The 17,397-nt window shown below is 40.3% G+C and overlaps 1 long non-coding RNA gene across 6 annotated transcripts; it reads right to left on the bottom strand.

Moving 5' to 3' along the window:
- Nucleotides 1–1,249: 1,249 nt before the first annotated feature.
- Nucleotides 1,250–2,782, bottom strand: LOC131432612 (uncharacterized). 6 transcript variants are annotated; one of them, XR_009229913.1, is made up of 4 exons: nucleotides 2,577–2,782; nucleotides 2,058–2,505; nucleotides 1,580–1,794; nucleotides 1,250–1,519 (listed from the first exon to the last, which is right to left on the bottom strand). It is a non-coding gene; the product is annotated as an uncharacterized LOC131432612 (long non-coding RNA). The 6 variants fall into 6 exon arrangements; XR_009229915.1 differs by having other exon boundaries at nucleotides 1,251–1,519; nucleotides 2,581–2,782; XR_009229916.1 differs by having other exon boundaries at nucleotides 1,260–1,519; nucleotides 2,058–2,224; nucleotides 2,284–2,774.
- Nucleotides 2,783–17,397: the final 14,615 nt, after the last annotated feature.

Below are 17,397 nucleotides of genomic sequence, written 5' to 3'. Positions count from 1 at the left end.
CTATGCTGGCATTTGGTCAATGGAACGGCTTCGACTGGGTACTATCGCTAACTACTGAAAATCCTTCAAATAGTATTTTCTATTGCTGAAGTCTATTTAAACCATTAATGTGACATAAAATTGACAACTTATTTTGATGAAAGCCGTCTGCAGCATTCCTTGCAATTCATAAGCTAGCATTTTGCATATCATCCTTATATAATTTGACGCATTAAGCAAAATAAAGTCGGAAGAATAACTTTTTGTGTATAAATAATAATTCTATTCCTTTTATTAGTGTTTTATGCAGAAAAGTTCATAGAAAATATATTCAAAAGTGTGCAACATAATACTATGTTCCAAGGGTGCAATTGTCTAGTTCAAAAGACTGAAGGTTTGGATGATTTCAATAACGTAAAAAATGAAACATTGAATGAAAACTCGTGTATTGGTAAGATTATAGATTGGTAATTATTTATGCAAAACTATAGAACATAAACTATGTAGGCATCGATTGATTGTCCTGTGCAAGGGAATCGAAAGTCTTTCTGTAATGTTTGAATCTATTTGAAGCAAACATTTCATTTAGGCGGGGCTGCTCGATGAAACTGTGATCTTGGAACACAATTCGCTCTATATACGAAATGGGTCATCGGAATTCGATAGAGTCAACATCTCCCTAAGTCCTGGACTAAAGTTATTTGCATGCATAAACAAAATATATGGAAACATCTTTTTTCTGTAAACTGCTGGTTTGCGATAATCCAAACACACACACACACCGCTCTAAGTGGTGGTTTGAAATTCCGGTTGGAATTCAATAGCAGCTTGCAGCACCACAAGACCTATCATTTGAGTCTAAGGTTTGTGATATTCGGTTCAGGTAAGGTTTAGGCAAGGTAAGTACGTGAGGAGTTATGTGAATATTTTCCAGCCATCTTTGCACGTAGTTTTCAATGGATTGGCATTTAATAGTTATTTTATGCATAGTCCCCTAAGAGTTACATGTTTCATAGATGAAATGTAGTAAGTGTTCACATCATCTTCACCTACTAGATAGACAATTGTAATTTTAAATATTGGTAAAAATTCCACATGTAATAAAAATGTAAAGCAAAGTCTTGGCATTACACTCAAGTCATGCTACCTTGTTTGCTAAATTTCAGACACTTGCACTGAAGATTATTTCACACCTCCTATAAGGGAAGATTTTCTCACATGTTCTTTCAAATAATTAATATTCTAAAAAAAAATTGTAGCTTTTCTCAAACGAGAATTTCATTTCATTTCGACTGACCTGAAAAATGGAATCGCTTATTCTATCCTATCAAAGAAAAACTCTTTTTATCATTGTCGGTAGCACAGCTCGTCTCAATTCAGCTTTATTCGAAATTTAGAAAATTCACGATAAATTCATCCATAAGCAGAGACTAAAGCCTTAGTACGCCAACAAACTATGGTCAGAAGAAGAAAAACATTATTAACAATGCAATAACGAAAAGAAATTTTGTCCTTCAAGCGGTCACTGTTCCGTTGATTGCTGCAAATGGGAACAAATGGTAATTTTTTTATTTTCAATTGCAAAAACTAATCAGGTCACCTCTGTATTTAGAACAAGAACTCTCATCATGCACAAGCGTGTTCACTGTAATCAGTTTGGTATGTGGAACGATACGGCGTAAACTCACCGTAGTCATTGAGTCGGAATCGGCGGCCTTGATCGCAATACTGCCAAACGTCATCGTACATCGATTGGGTGGTTGTTTTGGGAATGTAATGCTTCGTTGTATAGCCGAATGTTCTGTAGGTGGCTTGCTGCAATTAGAGTGAAATATTAAGATTCATCACCTTGTTCCGAACGGGTAAAAGTATGAAAATCTACACCAGCTAAATATTTACGGCGAATATTTGGCATATTGTTTTGCATATCTATTTAGTGTTAAGCTCTTCAAAGTGAGTTTTTAGGGAATGTAGATTAATTGAACCGTTAAATCCGCTTATTCTGATATTACTTCCACTTCCACTGCAGTTACTAGCCACAATTTTACAACTGTGCGTGATTTATATCGTTTACTCACCCCCACGGAACAGCAGGGACAATCCTTCGGATACTGCTGCACTCGCTCGTTCCAGCCGGAAATTTTCACCCGGACATCGGTGTACTTAGTTATAATCCCATGTTCCATCATTTTGCCGTCCGTTTGTTTAATGGGGTGCCAAAAATGAAATTATCTTAATTTCTCTGCTACTGCAAGCGAAGGGCAAAACAATGAAACCGAATCGAACCGTTAATTTATGTTGTACCCATGAAATTGGCTCTCGCACTGGGATCGCCCTTCCTGTTACCGTTCCGACAAAGGACACTTACTCAATTGTTTTGTGTGATTGGCCACCCGAACCCAACTACTGGTTCCGCACGACCAACGATCCGATTGTAATAATGGATGGCGAACGGAAGTGAGACCTTAATTTATGCTCCGGATACGGCTCTGGTTTTGTTTCGTTAGCGCCACGACCAGAAGCGGCCTGAAATTTACTCACTCAAATTTACAATCCAATAAAACACTATATCCGTGAAAAATAAAATATTGCATTACGAACAAATTTCCTCGTGCAACTGAATTGAAATTCAGCCGAAACGGCAGCCGCCCCACGGGTCCCGGATGCGGGGGAAAAAATCCAATATATTGATATGTCAATATGACATTTAATGCACAATTTTTCCAACTGCTTCCCCAGCGACCGAAATAACAAAGTGTGTAATGTACTGCACACGTCGCGTCCAATGCACACGTGATAGGAACTTACCTATAGCTTGCACTTGCCAAGTATATTTGAGTTTGATTGCTTCAAAACAAATCAGACGACTCGAACCAACGTTCGCGATGGTGGGGTTCCGGAGCGTTGAAACAGAAACGGAAATGAAGTGAAAAACAAGGCACACATTCACACGGTCACGCGAGAAATTCTCGCTTCTCGCTTTACAGGTCCGGATGTTTCCGAAGGTTGTCAGAAGGTAATATGCCAACAATTTGCTAAAGGTTTGCCATCGCCTGTTTCTCCGTGCTAAATAAGCTGAATGCTGCAATCTCACCACGGTTTTTTTTGTTCGTGTGTTTTCTACTGGTTTAATTACTTTTTGCCCTATAAATCATCAATCATAATTGATTCCTAGTGGAGCAATACTTACATTTTTTTTTTCAAAGATATATTTATTAAGGCACAATCCATTAAGGTTTACGATGCCAAGGGCTTGTCTATGTGGGAATACTTACAATTGACTGCAATGTGATGGAATAAATAAATCCTATGAATATAACTTGAATTTGTTTGGAAAACATACCTAAAATTTTAAATAAAGACGTAAAGTTATATACTTTAAAACCTAAAGATATATCCACTGGGTTGTTGTTTCCACGTCGTAAAAGGCAACAATACGTAAATAATTCGCTAAACCTTTGGAAAACTTTTTGGAAGGCCGAGTGTCATATGCCAATCGATTCAGCTCGAGGAACTGATCAAATGTTTGTATGTATGTGCAAAATTAAGAGGCGTACTTCTCAGCAACCGAATTTGACCAAACTGGTGGCTCAACCGAATTTGACCAAACTGGTTGCAAATGAAAGGTCTTGCCAGAAGTGTTCACCTTATTTTTCATTTTTTTTATCTGATTATTACTTTCCGAATTATAAAAACTTTTATGGGGTAATTGCAATTTTTCGACAATATTTGTCACAATTGTCCTGGTAAACAAAATATGTTTCGGGACTTAAAATCTAAACGGTAATAGCTATCCAACAAGCCATAGATTTTCAAAATTCGTCCATTTTTAATGGAGATATCGATATTTTTGAATAGGCGACTTTTCACTCTATTGCAGTGCAAAGTACTCCAAAACGCATTTTTAGTTGCACTTCAGAGGTTGATTTTGAAGCCTGAATGCGTTCGAAAGAATGTTTGATTGGAATTGTCCCCTTCTTTTGATATTAGTAAAATTGTCAGTAATCCACCTAGAAGTGAGATAAAAGTTATAATTTATCTATATGGCGTTTAGACCATATTATAACAAGAAAACATGTCGAATACATGATTTTTTGAAAATGGATTGGTACAGAAATTTTATCGGATTGGTACTGAAATTGTTTATTGGAGGCTCCAAAATGTAGTTTTACCTTCTGTGTCATTTTTATAAATACAAAAAAATTATGTATTCGCACAAAATTTGGAAAGCGAACTGAGCAAATGTCTGCGTGTGTATGTATGCATGTCTGTATGTGTTTCTATATGTGTGTCTGTATGTGTGTGTGCAAAATAGAGAGGCGTGAAACTCAGAGATGTCTGGACCGATTTTGACCAAACTCGTTGCTTACTTACCTTACCTAACAGCTATAGGCCTGGGGTGTCCTTTGCTGTATCAAGAATACGTCTCCACATAACTCGGTCCATGGCTTCTCGTCGCCACCCACTCAAGGCACGGACGCTTCTGAGATCACCCTCCACTTGATCGATCCACCTTGCTCGCTGCGCTCCTCTGCTTCTTGTACCAGTCGGATTAGATTCAAGAACTATTTTGCCCAGCCCACCGTAGACTTCCGATTTTAGCTGTTAGTACGATAGGTGGTTCTCCTAGCAGCTGTTGCAATTCGTGATTCATACACCGTCTCCACGTTTCGTCTTCCATCTGCACTCCGCCATAGATGGTCCTCAGTACCTTTCTTTCGAAAACACTGAGGGCGCGTTGGTCCTCTGCCAGCATAGTCCAGGTCTCGTGGCCATAGAGAACAACCGGTCGACTTTTTTTTACTCTACTTTTCTCGATCGGAGGGTTTTTCTGAGTCCAAAGTACGCACGATTCCCTGCCAAAATACGTCTATGAATTTCTCTGCTGGTGTCATTATCGGCGGTCACCAGTGAGCCCAAATACATGAACTCGTCAAACACCTCGATATCGTCACCGTCTATCAATATTCGTGGTGGGAGGCGTAGTGTTTCTTCTCTAGAACCTCTTCCTCTCATGTATTTTGTTTTCGACGCATTTATCGCCAGTCCGATACGCCTAGCTTCAGCTTTCAGTCCGATGTAGGTTTCCATCATCTTCTCAAGGTTACGTGTCACAATATCAATATCGTCAGCGAAGCCAAAAAGTTGTACGGACTTTCGGAAGATCGTGCCACTCGTGTCGATCCTTGCTCTTCGAATCACACCATCCAGGGCAATATTGAACAAGATACAAAAAAGTCCATCACCTTGACGTAGCCCTTTCCGAGATTCGAAGGGACTCGAGAGCGTCCCAGATACTCGGACGTAGCACATCACTCTATCCATCGTTGCTTTGACCAATCGCATCAGTTTATCCGGGAAACCGTATTCGTGCATTATCTGCCATAGCTGTTCTCGATCGATTGTGTCGTATGCCGCTTTGAAGTTAATGAATAGATGATGCGTGGGTACGTTGTATTCACGACACTTCTAGAGTACTTGTCTTATCGCGAATGTGTGATCCGTAGTGGCGCGGGCTCCAGTAAATCCCGCTTGGTACGGCCCTACGAATTGCTTAGCTATTGGTGATAGACGACGGCAGACGATTTGGGAGAGTACCTTGTAGGCGGCGTTCAGCAATGTGATTGCGCGGTAATTGCAACAATCTAGCTTATCGCCCTTTTTGTAGACGGGACATACAACTCCATCCATCCATTCCTGCGGTAGAATCTCCTCCTCCCAAATCTTAGAAATCATCCAGTGCAGCGCTCTAGCCAGTGCCTCTCCTCCATGTTTGAGCAGCTCGCCTGGTAACTAGTCATTGCCCGCGGCTTTGTTGTTCCTCAGCTTGCCGATCTCCTCACTTATCTTAGTCAGATCAGGTGCTGGGAATCTGTCGTCGGCTGAGCGTGCACCCAGATTTATTCCTGTGTTGTTCTCTGTATCCTGTGCTTCGCCATTCAGATGCTCGTCATAGTACTGCTTCCACCTGTCGATCACCTCACGTTCGTTTGGAGAAGGTTACCACTGGTATCTCTGCACATTTCGGCCTGTGGCGTGTAGCCTCTACGTGAGCGGTTCACCTTCTCATAGAACTTCCGTGTGTCATTTGCGCGATACAGCTGTTCTATCGCTTTGGGATCTTGGTCTTCCTGGTGGCGCTTTTTTCTCCGGCAAACCGTGTTCTGTCTGTTCCGTGCCTGTCTGTATCGTTCCTCGTTCGCTCTAGTGTGTTGTTGCAGCATCCTCGCCATTGCTGCATTCTTCTCTTCGACCAACTGCTGACATTCGCCGTCAAACCAGTCATTTCCTCGATTCGATAACCTCGTACCTAGAACGGTTGCAGCAGTGTTACTCACGGCGGACCTTATGTTCCTCCAGCCGTCTTCAAGAGTCGCCGCGCCAAGCTGCTCTTCCGTTGGTAGCCCTTTCTCCAGTTGTTGCGCGTATTCCTCTGCCGTACGAATGCTACGTAGCTGCTCGAGATTGAATCCCGGCGTTCCTGTGCGACGAGTATTATGCACCGTCGATAGTTTTGAGCGCATACGAACCGCGACAAGGTAGTGGTCAGAATCAATGTTGGCACTGCGGTAAGTGCGGACATTGATGACATCGGAGAAGAATCACCCGTCGATGAGAACGTGGTCGATTTGATTTGTCGTATGTTGATCAGGTGATCTCCGGGTGGCTTTGTGGATATCTTTGCGGGGAAGAAGGTGCTTCGAACTACCATTCCTCGGGAGGCTGCAAAGTTTACGCATCGTTGACCGTTGTCGTTTGTTACCGCGTGCAGGCTCTCCAGCCCGATCACAGGCCTTTACATTGCCTCCCGGCCTACCTGAGCATTCATGTCGCCGATGACGAGTTTTACATGCCGCCGTGGACAACTGTCGTAGGTTTGTTCCAGCTGCGTGTCGAATGCTTCCTTCTCGTCATCGGGTCTCGTCTCATGTGGGCAGTGCACGTTGATGATACTGTAATTGAAGAAACGACCCTTGATCTTCAATACGCACATCCTATCACTGATTGACTGTCACCCAATCACGCGCTGGCGCATCTTGCCCAACATTACAAAGTTCCTGCAGTGCTACGACATCGAAGCCGCGGATTTGAAGCTCATCATGCAGCATTCGGTCGTATCCTGGGAAGCCAAGCGATTTGCAGTTCCATGTGTCAAGCTTCCAATCGTAGTCCTTATTTCGTTGCGTAGGTCTTTGCCGATTATTCCGAGTCGTATTTGTATCCTGATTATTCGTAACAAGTGTTTTCCGGGCGGCTTGTTAGGACTGCACCAACCTCCTGTCTCGCCGGAGGACCATCGTGTCAGCACTGTTTAGAGTCCCACACTGACACAAGGACGGTAATCAGCCGCTCCTAACATGGAGAACAGACGCTGTTTCGAGCCGCCCCAACATGGGGAACAGACGCTCGGGTAGGCTCGCTCTCTGTAAAGAGAAGGCAAGCCCCCCCTTCCCTGCCAGCATACGACCAAGGTCCCACCGGGGTTGGTTATCCGATCTTTCCTATGGTTACTCGTACCCCAGCCGGTACCGCGGGGAGGCAGGGATAGGAGTTACTGGACAAGAGGCTAAGAACCACATTGGGGCCTGAATTGCGCATTCTCTAGTCGTTTACCAAACTAGTTGTAAATGAAAGGTTTTTCTGGTTTTGGATTTTATTATTACTTTCCGAGTTATATAAGCTTTTAACTCAAAATTTGCAGTTGTTTTGACAATGTCTGAAATTATCACATCACTCCAATATACTCAAAACTATATGTATGATTTGCCTTTCTCATATAGAAAGGCATTACAATCACTTTGAAAACCGACTTTTGAACCAAGACCTGGAGGGCCAAATGTCATATACCATTCGATTCAGCTCGACGTATGTATTTAAATGTGTATGTGACAAATAATGCTACTTGATTTTCTCAGAGATGGCTAATTAATTTTATCTTTATCCGACTCCCAGTTCCGGAATTACATGGCAATATGAGCAAATCTATGAGGATTTATTCAAAAGTAATGGCGAAACGAGATGCAAATTATTATAAAAATTACTGGCAAATTCATCTAGCTGCCAGACCTTGTTATTTAGTGGATATATAAATCTACTTTGGGACTACTAGTCCCCAGTTTCCACTTCCGAACGCACCGATAATAGTGAAGACAAGCTCCAAAAACGGAACTCACTTTGATTCCTCAGCAACGGTTAAACCAATTTTCACAAACCATGATTTAAAATAAAGCTATCAGTGTCTTAAAAGATACTGTGCCATTTCATCCAGATCCGTCTTCCGGTTCCGAATTATAGGGCAATGAGTATCTAACCTTTCAAATCATCATTCAAAATGACGATGCAAAAACTACATCTAGCATATAGCCTGCTTTGTTCAATTTTGTATAGCGTGCAGGGTTGTCACATCTAAATCTATGTTAACTTGACATAACTGTTTACAAATTGAAAAGGTAATGGTAGTTCTTGATTTTATTCAAGTTTGATAAAAAATCTTGACAGAATCTTCAAGTTTTGTTTTTGAAAATATAAGTAATATGAGAAAGGCATCATTACACCATGAGGTGGATTAAAAAAGGTTGTTTTGAATCGTTCTGATTAGTTATTTTACTAAAGCAAACGACGATAAGTCTTTCTAATCTCACTTCTTAAGAGACAAGCGAATATTATTGCAGAAAACATGTGGATCGATATAAAAAAATATCATCTCACTGCTAGGTGTATTAACACTAGATTTACGGACTCCATGATTGTTTTGAAAGTAAACATTTAATTTAAATTGATTTGGATCTTTTTCTTTGAAAAATACTTCAAATTTCTTGTGTAAGTCCAATTGGCTCACTCCAGTAGAAAAGGTATATAACCAAAATCCGTATATCTAGTGTTAAGAACGTTTTTACTAAACTATCACGTGATGTTTTTATTCATTCTTAATTTTTCGACAGAACTTTTTCTTAGCTACTATTCTTTCAAGCTTTACACAATAGTGTAATCTGGAAAAAAATGTATGAGTTATAATTCTCATTTTTCAACACTATTGGTTGTGGTGCGCTCAATTCATTCGCGTATACCTTATGATCAAAAAAGAACCGGAATTTTCATTTTAAAATTCCCGCGCTTGTCCAATCGGTAAACTTTTATTCTCTCAACATTGGTAAGACTTTTATACACATTCTGTCAAATTTTGACGCATATCGTACGATTAGTTTTTGTTTGGCGTCTATACAAAGAAGTTGAAAAATTTTCGTGTGGCGATTTTTATAATGGATGAAAATTTAGAACAACGGCTCGCCTTCGAGGCGCCATTCGGTCGATTGTTGTGCGGTTTCGACGTCATATTCATAGATCCACACCTCATCACCAGTTATGATGCATTCGATGAATGTGGGGTCACTATTTGCGTTGGAAATCATCTCTTTGGCCACATCAACACGAAGCTGTTTTTGAATGAAATCCAGCATTTTTGGCACCAGCCGAGAAGCAACGCGTTTCAAACCCAAAACATCAGTTAAAATGTGTTCGGCTGATCCATAAGAGATGCCCACCAACACAGCAATCTCTCTAATCGGTACAGAACGATTTTGCAACACGATTTGCTTCGCCGATTCAATGTTTTCTTCAGTAACAGATGTTGTTGGGCGGCCAGGGATCTCATCATGATCCAAGCTTGTACGACCACCTTTGAAGCGTTTATACCACTCGTATGCCTGTGTTTTTCCTAGACACGATTCACCAAAGGCCTTTTCTAACATTTCCAACGTTTCGGAACACTTAAATCCATTTGCAACACAAAATTTGATGCACGCACGTTGTTCTAAATTTTCATCCATTATAAAAATCGCCACACGAAAATTTTTCAACTTCTTTGTATAGACGCCAAACAAAAACTAATCGTACGATATGCGTCAAAATTTGACAGAATGTGTATAAAACTGTTGCCAATGTTGAGAGAATAAAAGTTTACCGATTGGACAAGCGCGGGAATTTTAAAATGAAAATTCCGGTTCTTTTTTAATCATAAGGTACAAAATCGCTAATTCTGTTGACGTGATTCGTCGTTAGCAGTGCATTCATTAAAAGTGTTCCACTTAGTTATTGTTTGTAGTTTCCTTTATTTCATACACCTCTTTTACGAACTTAAATCAAATTATCAACTTAGTTTTCTAATGCATATTCTAAACCGTCTGGATGATGGTGAGCCCAATGTATCCCCGTCTCTTATCTTTATTTCGAATATGGCGATTCGTCAATAATGAAATCATTTAGCACACATATCTTCTTACGAAATACGCTGTTTTAATCCTTTATTTTGTATTTTTATGACCAACCAGGAGTCTGTCAGGGATAAACACGATTTATATAGCTTGATTAGGCCTTTGGATGGCCAAGTTTGAACTCTTCTTGGTTCAGACGTCTTGGTTGTCTTATATATTTTTTGTTGAAACAGTTGAAGTTTCTCAGTGTTTACTGTGATAGTTAGCTATGAAGTAGGACAACACAAGGTCAAAATTTATCTAAGAACTGGTAATTTGAAAGGGTGAAAAGAAATTTTCACCCCAAAATTTATGCTGGTGCACATACCCATTTTCGTTAGTTTACGTTACGTCTTTGACTGACAAAAGTGGCAAAACAATAGCCGTCAGGTCGCGCTAGTAGTTCAACATAAACTGTTACGCACTAATGAGTCAAAGACGAAACATGCATGGAGCTTCTATGTAAGATAAACCGAGGATTATTAAACTAGAGCGATAACTGATCGTAAGAATCGGTTCATTCGAAAATAAATAAATAATCAAATGTATTTTGTTCTCCGTTTTAACGACTAAATATAATAATCAATATTTCTTTGCGACATTCAGCTAATCAGAGACCATCTTGTAGAAACAGGAAATGCAAATTATATAATAATAGTACCCAATCAAAGCAAGGATGTGAAGATATAGAACAGAAAGGTGAGACGTGACAGAGGGTCATTTAAGGAAGCAAAAATCTGAACTGGTAACTAAACTTTTACCTTCTACCAGAGAATCCGAACCGGCTTTCACAAGGTGAGCACCATGTATGATCTCGACAAGAATTGTGGTTGTGTGTTAGATGAAATGAGCATGATAGAGTTTTGTTGAATGTGGGGGAGGTGAATGCAACAGCATGTTTTATAGAAGATCTATCACTCTGGTTTGATTATATCAATAATAGACGTCAAGAATATGCAATAACTAGAGTAGATGAAACCAGATATCAGAATGTTGTCAAATATATGAGGAATACTGCAAAACTTGTTTACAATTTGAAAGTTGCCAAATCTGGTAAATGGAAACCATGGAAAGCTGGTGTTGAGATAATTCGATTTACTCAAGACAGTTTGGAAAGATTGTTTTCTGTAATACAATTTAAAAAACCTCGTCCCACTTCCCCTGAATTCAGACGAAATTTGAAAAAATGTTGCTCTGTCCCAACATATGGCTGCAATGCCAAACGAGTCATACGTGACAGACGAACGAAAACATCTAATTGGTATAACTGAACTAATGTCTCACCGACGACACGACCTGCCACTCGTTTATGAAAACTGTATCGCAAATTTAACTACCCCTCAGTAACTGGTAATGTCATAACGGAATTGATTGAAAAAATATTGAAACTGGCAACAAAGTACGAAAAATGTTGATTTTAAATAACAGTTATCCATGGTTACGTATGTTGTTCCATTACAATATATTAAACGAAATTCTTAGAAGGAAAACAATATGTGAGTTCTGTGAATCGGAAGGAGATTGTGTGGTATAAAACTTGATCGGATTAACACGAGGCCCAGAGTTATCAAAAAAAGGGTATTAGCTTTGAATTACCACGTACGAAATGAAAGTACGGAGCTTAACTCTATTTTTTCCTATATTATATATCACATACTTCGGTATGAAAGAAATAGTAGATTCCAGCTCGTTCACCGAGCAGAGTTGGAAAAATCTGTATGCCGGGAAATTTTTGTTATAGTCACTTAATAAAATAAAAAACACAAAGAACTGTAAGGTAGTTTTCACATCAGTAAAAGGCCAGATGAATAAAACCGAGGATAAATAAACCTTATTATAATGAAAACAATAACAATAAGGCAAATTGTTTTGACAACTTTAATATCGTGAATCATACCGACCGATTGCCCCTAATAGCGGTCGTTGTGGCCGTATTGTGAAGGATAGCGATAGTACTCGTTCTGCAATGAATAACCGAGCTAATCGTACAGAGGAGCGTAATGCTTCCGTTCGTATCGATCGAGAGCCAGTCGCTCACGTCTTTAGGCAAAGCAGAGCAACTACGAATAGTACGCCGTTATACTAAGCGGAATTCCAAAGCGCATACGTCTAAGTTCAAGGAGCGAGCTTGGCTTGGAATGTTAAATTGATCGTGATCTTCAACAAGGCTGTGAGATCCTACTTTTTACTTTATTCTCATATTAATTTTTTGTATCTGATTGTTTGTGCCATAGTGTTTCCGTTTGGTTTTCGTACTTTAATGCGATTTTGCGAATAATTTCAGCCCTATTTACAAAATGTGTATCATATGCAGGAGTTTGAAAATCATTCAGAAATTCGTAATCGTCTTGGGTCTATGGTGTTTTATATTTGAAAATGAGTTCTTAAATCCTGAGTTTCAGCGGATTGGGCAGCTGTTGCGTGGATATGAAGTATTGCTATAATCCGAAAAAAAAACTGTGTGGTTTGCCATGGTCGTCGCCTGCACTCCCTACGACTTGTTGAATGTGCTTTCTGCAATGATGCAAAAATCCAAAGAAAAAATGTTCTTTTACTATTTATACTTTTTATTAATGTAATCTCGATCCATATCAAACAACCGAGTTTTTCACTTGCCTATTTTATAATATTGCCAAAAGTTGCGAGCGAAACCCGATGGAAACTTTTAATTCTAATTGAAGTATAGTTTGTGTTTGTTTATTTGTGTTTCAATAAAGGTTTCTTGGTAACGAGTTTGTAGCAACCATAAAAGGGTTGCTGAAAATATTTTTTTCTATGATTAACAAGGGGTCGCTATATTTGTGGTAACTGGCAGTAAATCGCTCACAGACACTTTTTAATCTGATTTTTCTTCGGAGTGTCTGGTCGTGTCGTCGGTCTCACCATAGTGAAATAAAACATGTGCTGAAAACCGGCCCCGATAGTATACGAGTAGAACTATCAGACATAAATGAAAACGAAACTAACATTGAAGTGGACTACGAAGTGCTGGTTTCCGAAGCCGTAATAATGTTTGATCGAGTAAAAAAAATCATGCATAATAAAATTGTCTTGCACCGTGACAACAATTGAAAAACGTAAGTTCACAAAATTCACATCTTTGCGAGCAAAGCCGCCAGAAAATAATGTCCATTTCTTAACGGAAGATTATTATTTTATGACAATGGAAATTATATTCTGCAACTATAGAGCGAATTGCACATCCGAAGCTAGTGATTTACCACCGAAAATGTTGAGGTAAATGAAGCAAAATTTGCAGGAAACAATTGTTTACGCTTTTATTATTGGCCTTAAAGATTTGAAGTCTTCGGCACATTAGTTTCACTTAATTAACTGCATTTTTCGGCCATAGTGGTTTTAGGGTGGTCCTAAAACAAACCATGAAATGAAATGGGATAGAACAATGCATTCTTCCACAATAATTTAGAATATTCAATTTAGAGCAACTTTGTCGAAGATATTGGATGTGTATCTATAAAAGTTTTTATATTAAAACGATTTACATATCCTAAGTTGGGGTGCTTCTTAAAAATACAGTTTTTTTCGATAACTTTTTCATTTGATTTTCTCAATATAGTAATGTTCTAAGAAATTCAGGAGCCTAAAAAGGCACAACTTTCAGTGTAAGAAGAGTTTTTTTTATACTGCCTAGTTCAAGAGTTATGAAATATTTTATGAATGAAATAAGCCTTTTTTAAATAACGGTATATAAACATCCGAAAAAAATTCTTCTGATTGCATTTGATAGCTTGTACTTTTTGTTATTTTTCTATTTCATTTAAATCAAAATTTCGTGCAAGTATTTTTGTACGTTATCATATAACATTTACCTTATTAATATACTAAGGAATGTTAGAAAAATCGGGTAACCAACCCCGGTGGGACCTTGGTCGTATGCTGACAGGGAAGGAGGGGGTTGCCTTCTCTTTACTGAGAGCGAGCCTACCCGAGCGTCTGTTCCCCATGTTGGGGCGGCTCGAAACAGCGTCTGTTCTCCATGTTAGGAGCGGCTGATTACCGTCCTTGTGTCAGTGTGGGACTCTAAACAGTGCTGACACGATGGTCCTCCGGCGAGACAGGAGGTTGGTGCAGTCCTAACAAGCCGCCCGGAAAACACTTGTTACGAATAATCAGGATACAAATACGACTCGGAATAATCGGCAAAGACCTACGCGACGAAATAAGGACTACGATTGGAAGCTTGACACATGGAACTGCAAATCGCTTGGCTTCCCAGGATACGACCGAATGCTGCATGATGAGCTTCAAATCCGCGGCTTCGATGTCGTAGCACTGCAGGAACATTGTTGGACGGGACAGAAGGTGTGGAAAAGTAGGCATCGAGCGGGTACCTTCTACCAGAGCTGTGGCACAACCAACGTTCTAGGAACGGGATTTGTAGTGTTGGGCAAGATAGCGTTCGTACTGTAGTGGAATACGCGCAACAACTGGAGCTAGTGCTACCAACGGAAGAGCAGCTTGGCGCGGCGACTCTTGAAGACGGCTGGAGGAATATAAGATCCGCCGTGAGTAGCACTGCTTCAATCGTACTAGGTACGAGATTATCGAATCGAGGAAATGACTGGTTTGACGGCGAATGTCGGCAGTTGTTCGAAGAGAAGAATGCAGCAAGGGCGAGGATGGTGCAACACCGCACTAGAGCGAATGAGGAACGACACAGACAGAACACGGTTTTCCGGAGGAAAAAGCGCCACCAGGAAGACCAGGATCGCGAAGCTGGAACAGCTGTACCGCGCAAATGACACACGGAAATTTATGAGAAGGTGAACCGCACACGTAGAGGCTTCACGCCACAGTCCGTAATGTGCAGAGATACCAGTGGTAAACCTTCTCAAGAACGAACGTGAGGTGATCGACAGGTGGAAGCAGTACTATGACGAGCATCTGAATGGCGAAGCACAAGATACAGATAACGGTACAGGAATCAATCTGGGTGCACCACAGCCGACGACAGATTTCCAGCCCCTGATCTGTCGGAGATAAGTGAGGAGATCGGCAAGTTGAGGAACATCAAAGCCGCGGGCAATGACCAGTTACCAGGTGAGCTGCTCAAACATGGAGGAGAGGCACTGGCTAGAGCGCTGCACTGGATGATTTCTAAGATTTGGGAGGAGGAGATTCTACCGCAGGAATGGATGGATGGAGTGGTATGTCCCGTCTACAAAAAGGGCGATAAGCTAGATTGTTGCAATTACCGCGCAATCACATTGCTCAACGACGCCTACAAGGTACTCTCCCAAATCCTTTGCCGTCGTCTATCACCAATAGCTAAGGAATTTGTAGGGCCGTACCAAGCGGGATTTACTGGAGCCCGCGCCACTACGGATCACATATTCGCGATAAGACAAGTACTCCAGAAGTGTCGTGAATACAACGTACCCACGCATCACCAAAGCAACGATAGATAGAGTGATGTGCTACGTCCGAATATCTGGGACGCTCTCGAGTCCCCTTCGAATCTCGGAGAGGGCTACGGCAAGGTGATGGACTCTCTTGTATCTTGTTCAATATTGCCTTGGAAGGTGTGATTCGAAGAGCGAGGATCGACACGAGTGACACGATCTTCCGAAAGTCCGTACAACTTTTTGGCTTCGCTGACGATATTGATATTGTAACACGTAACCTTGAGAAGATGACGGAAACCTACATCGGACTGAAAGATTAAGCGTATCGGACTGGCCATAAATGCGTCGAAAACAGTTGGTAGAGGACCAACGCGCCCTCAGTGTTTTCGAAAGAAAGGTACTGAGGATCATCTATGGCGGAGTGGCGTATGAATCACGAATTGCAACAGCTGCTAGGAGAACCACCTATCGTACGGACAGCTAAAATCGGACGTCTACGATGGGCTGGGCGTGTCATAAGGATGTCGGACGACAGCCCAGTGAAAATGGTTCTTGAATCTAATCCGACTGGTACAAGAAGAAAAGGAGCGCAGCGAGCAAGGTGGATCGATTAAGTGGAGGGTGATCTCAGAATCATCCGTGCCTTGAGTGGCTGGCGACGAGCAGCCATGTACCGAGTTATGTGGAGACGTATTCTTGATACAGCAAAGGACACCCTGGGTCTATAGCTGTTAAGTAAGGTAAGTAATGTTAGAAAAAGGAATTGAAAGTGTATTTTCATAAAAAATATTTACAATCTATTCTTTGAACTTTTGTTGTACATATAGTAAGATATACCTTTTAAACTTTTAATCTTTCTCATAAAGAAAGGCTATACAATTACTGTGAAAACCGAACTGAACCGGAATAATAGCGAAAAAAGTGTGTGTATCTAATATTCTTTGGTATACGTGGACCGATCTACAAATGGTTTTTGTTTTTTTCGAAAGGTGACGTTTATGCGGAGGTTTTAGTCTACAGTACATCAGAAAAATCCTTCGAGAAAGTAGAGAAAAACTAGAAAATTGATTCGTTAGGAATTGAAAATTTTCCACTCAATGCATGCTTGATCTCCAATGATCGTTTGGCGTGTATGGCGTTGTGAAACGCTAGCTGACTTTAGAGCAAAATAGGAACACTAGATTATTACTAAAATCCTTTGGCGCTAAACACGCTGATTTGTTCAAAAATTTCACTGAGCCTACTTGATTCGCGTGTTTCTTTATTCCGAATCCATGTCCCGATATATAAATTTGGGTTCAATGCCGTGAAGTCAAATTATAGAACGACTATAAGAAAAGAAAGTGATTAACGTTTTATTTATTATTCGTTGTTTTCCTAAAACTCCAGAAATGTGAATCTTCACGATAGATATAATTATTGCTGTCACAATGCGCTGAAATTTCATTCAGAGACAACAGGATTGAGGTGTGCTGCCATTTCAAATTAACACCGTTAACTCAAACACCAAAAATGTTTGGCTCTCTACCTTTTGTAACAATCCCGTTCGAATTAGAAGGATGTTTTCAGTTTTTTTTTCGGTTTGAATTTTTTATAAGCATTTCTCATGCTATACCTTTGAAAAATGTTTTGGACGAGATTTTGTGTAAATTTTTCTCGAAACGACCTCCAAATTTCGTCAATTGCTTCAAATTGCAAGTTCGGTTATTTATTTGAGTTCCAACGCCTTCAATTGGCCCAAACGCGATTCGAATTTTATCAACCCAGAGTACTTCGAAATTTCAAATTATTTGCATTTGAGT

Source organism: Malaya genurostris, chromosome 2 (assembly GCF_030247185.1).
Source record: "Malaya genurostris strain Urasoe2022 chromosome 2, Malgen_1.1, whole genome shotgun sequence".
Lineage (NCBI taxonomy): Eukaryota > Metazoa > Arthropoda > Insecta > Diptera > Culicidae > Malaya > Malaya genurostris.
This window is presented reverse-complemented; position numbering and strand designations above follow the sequence as displayed.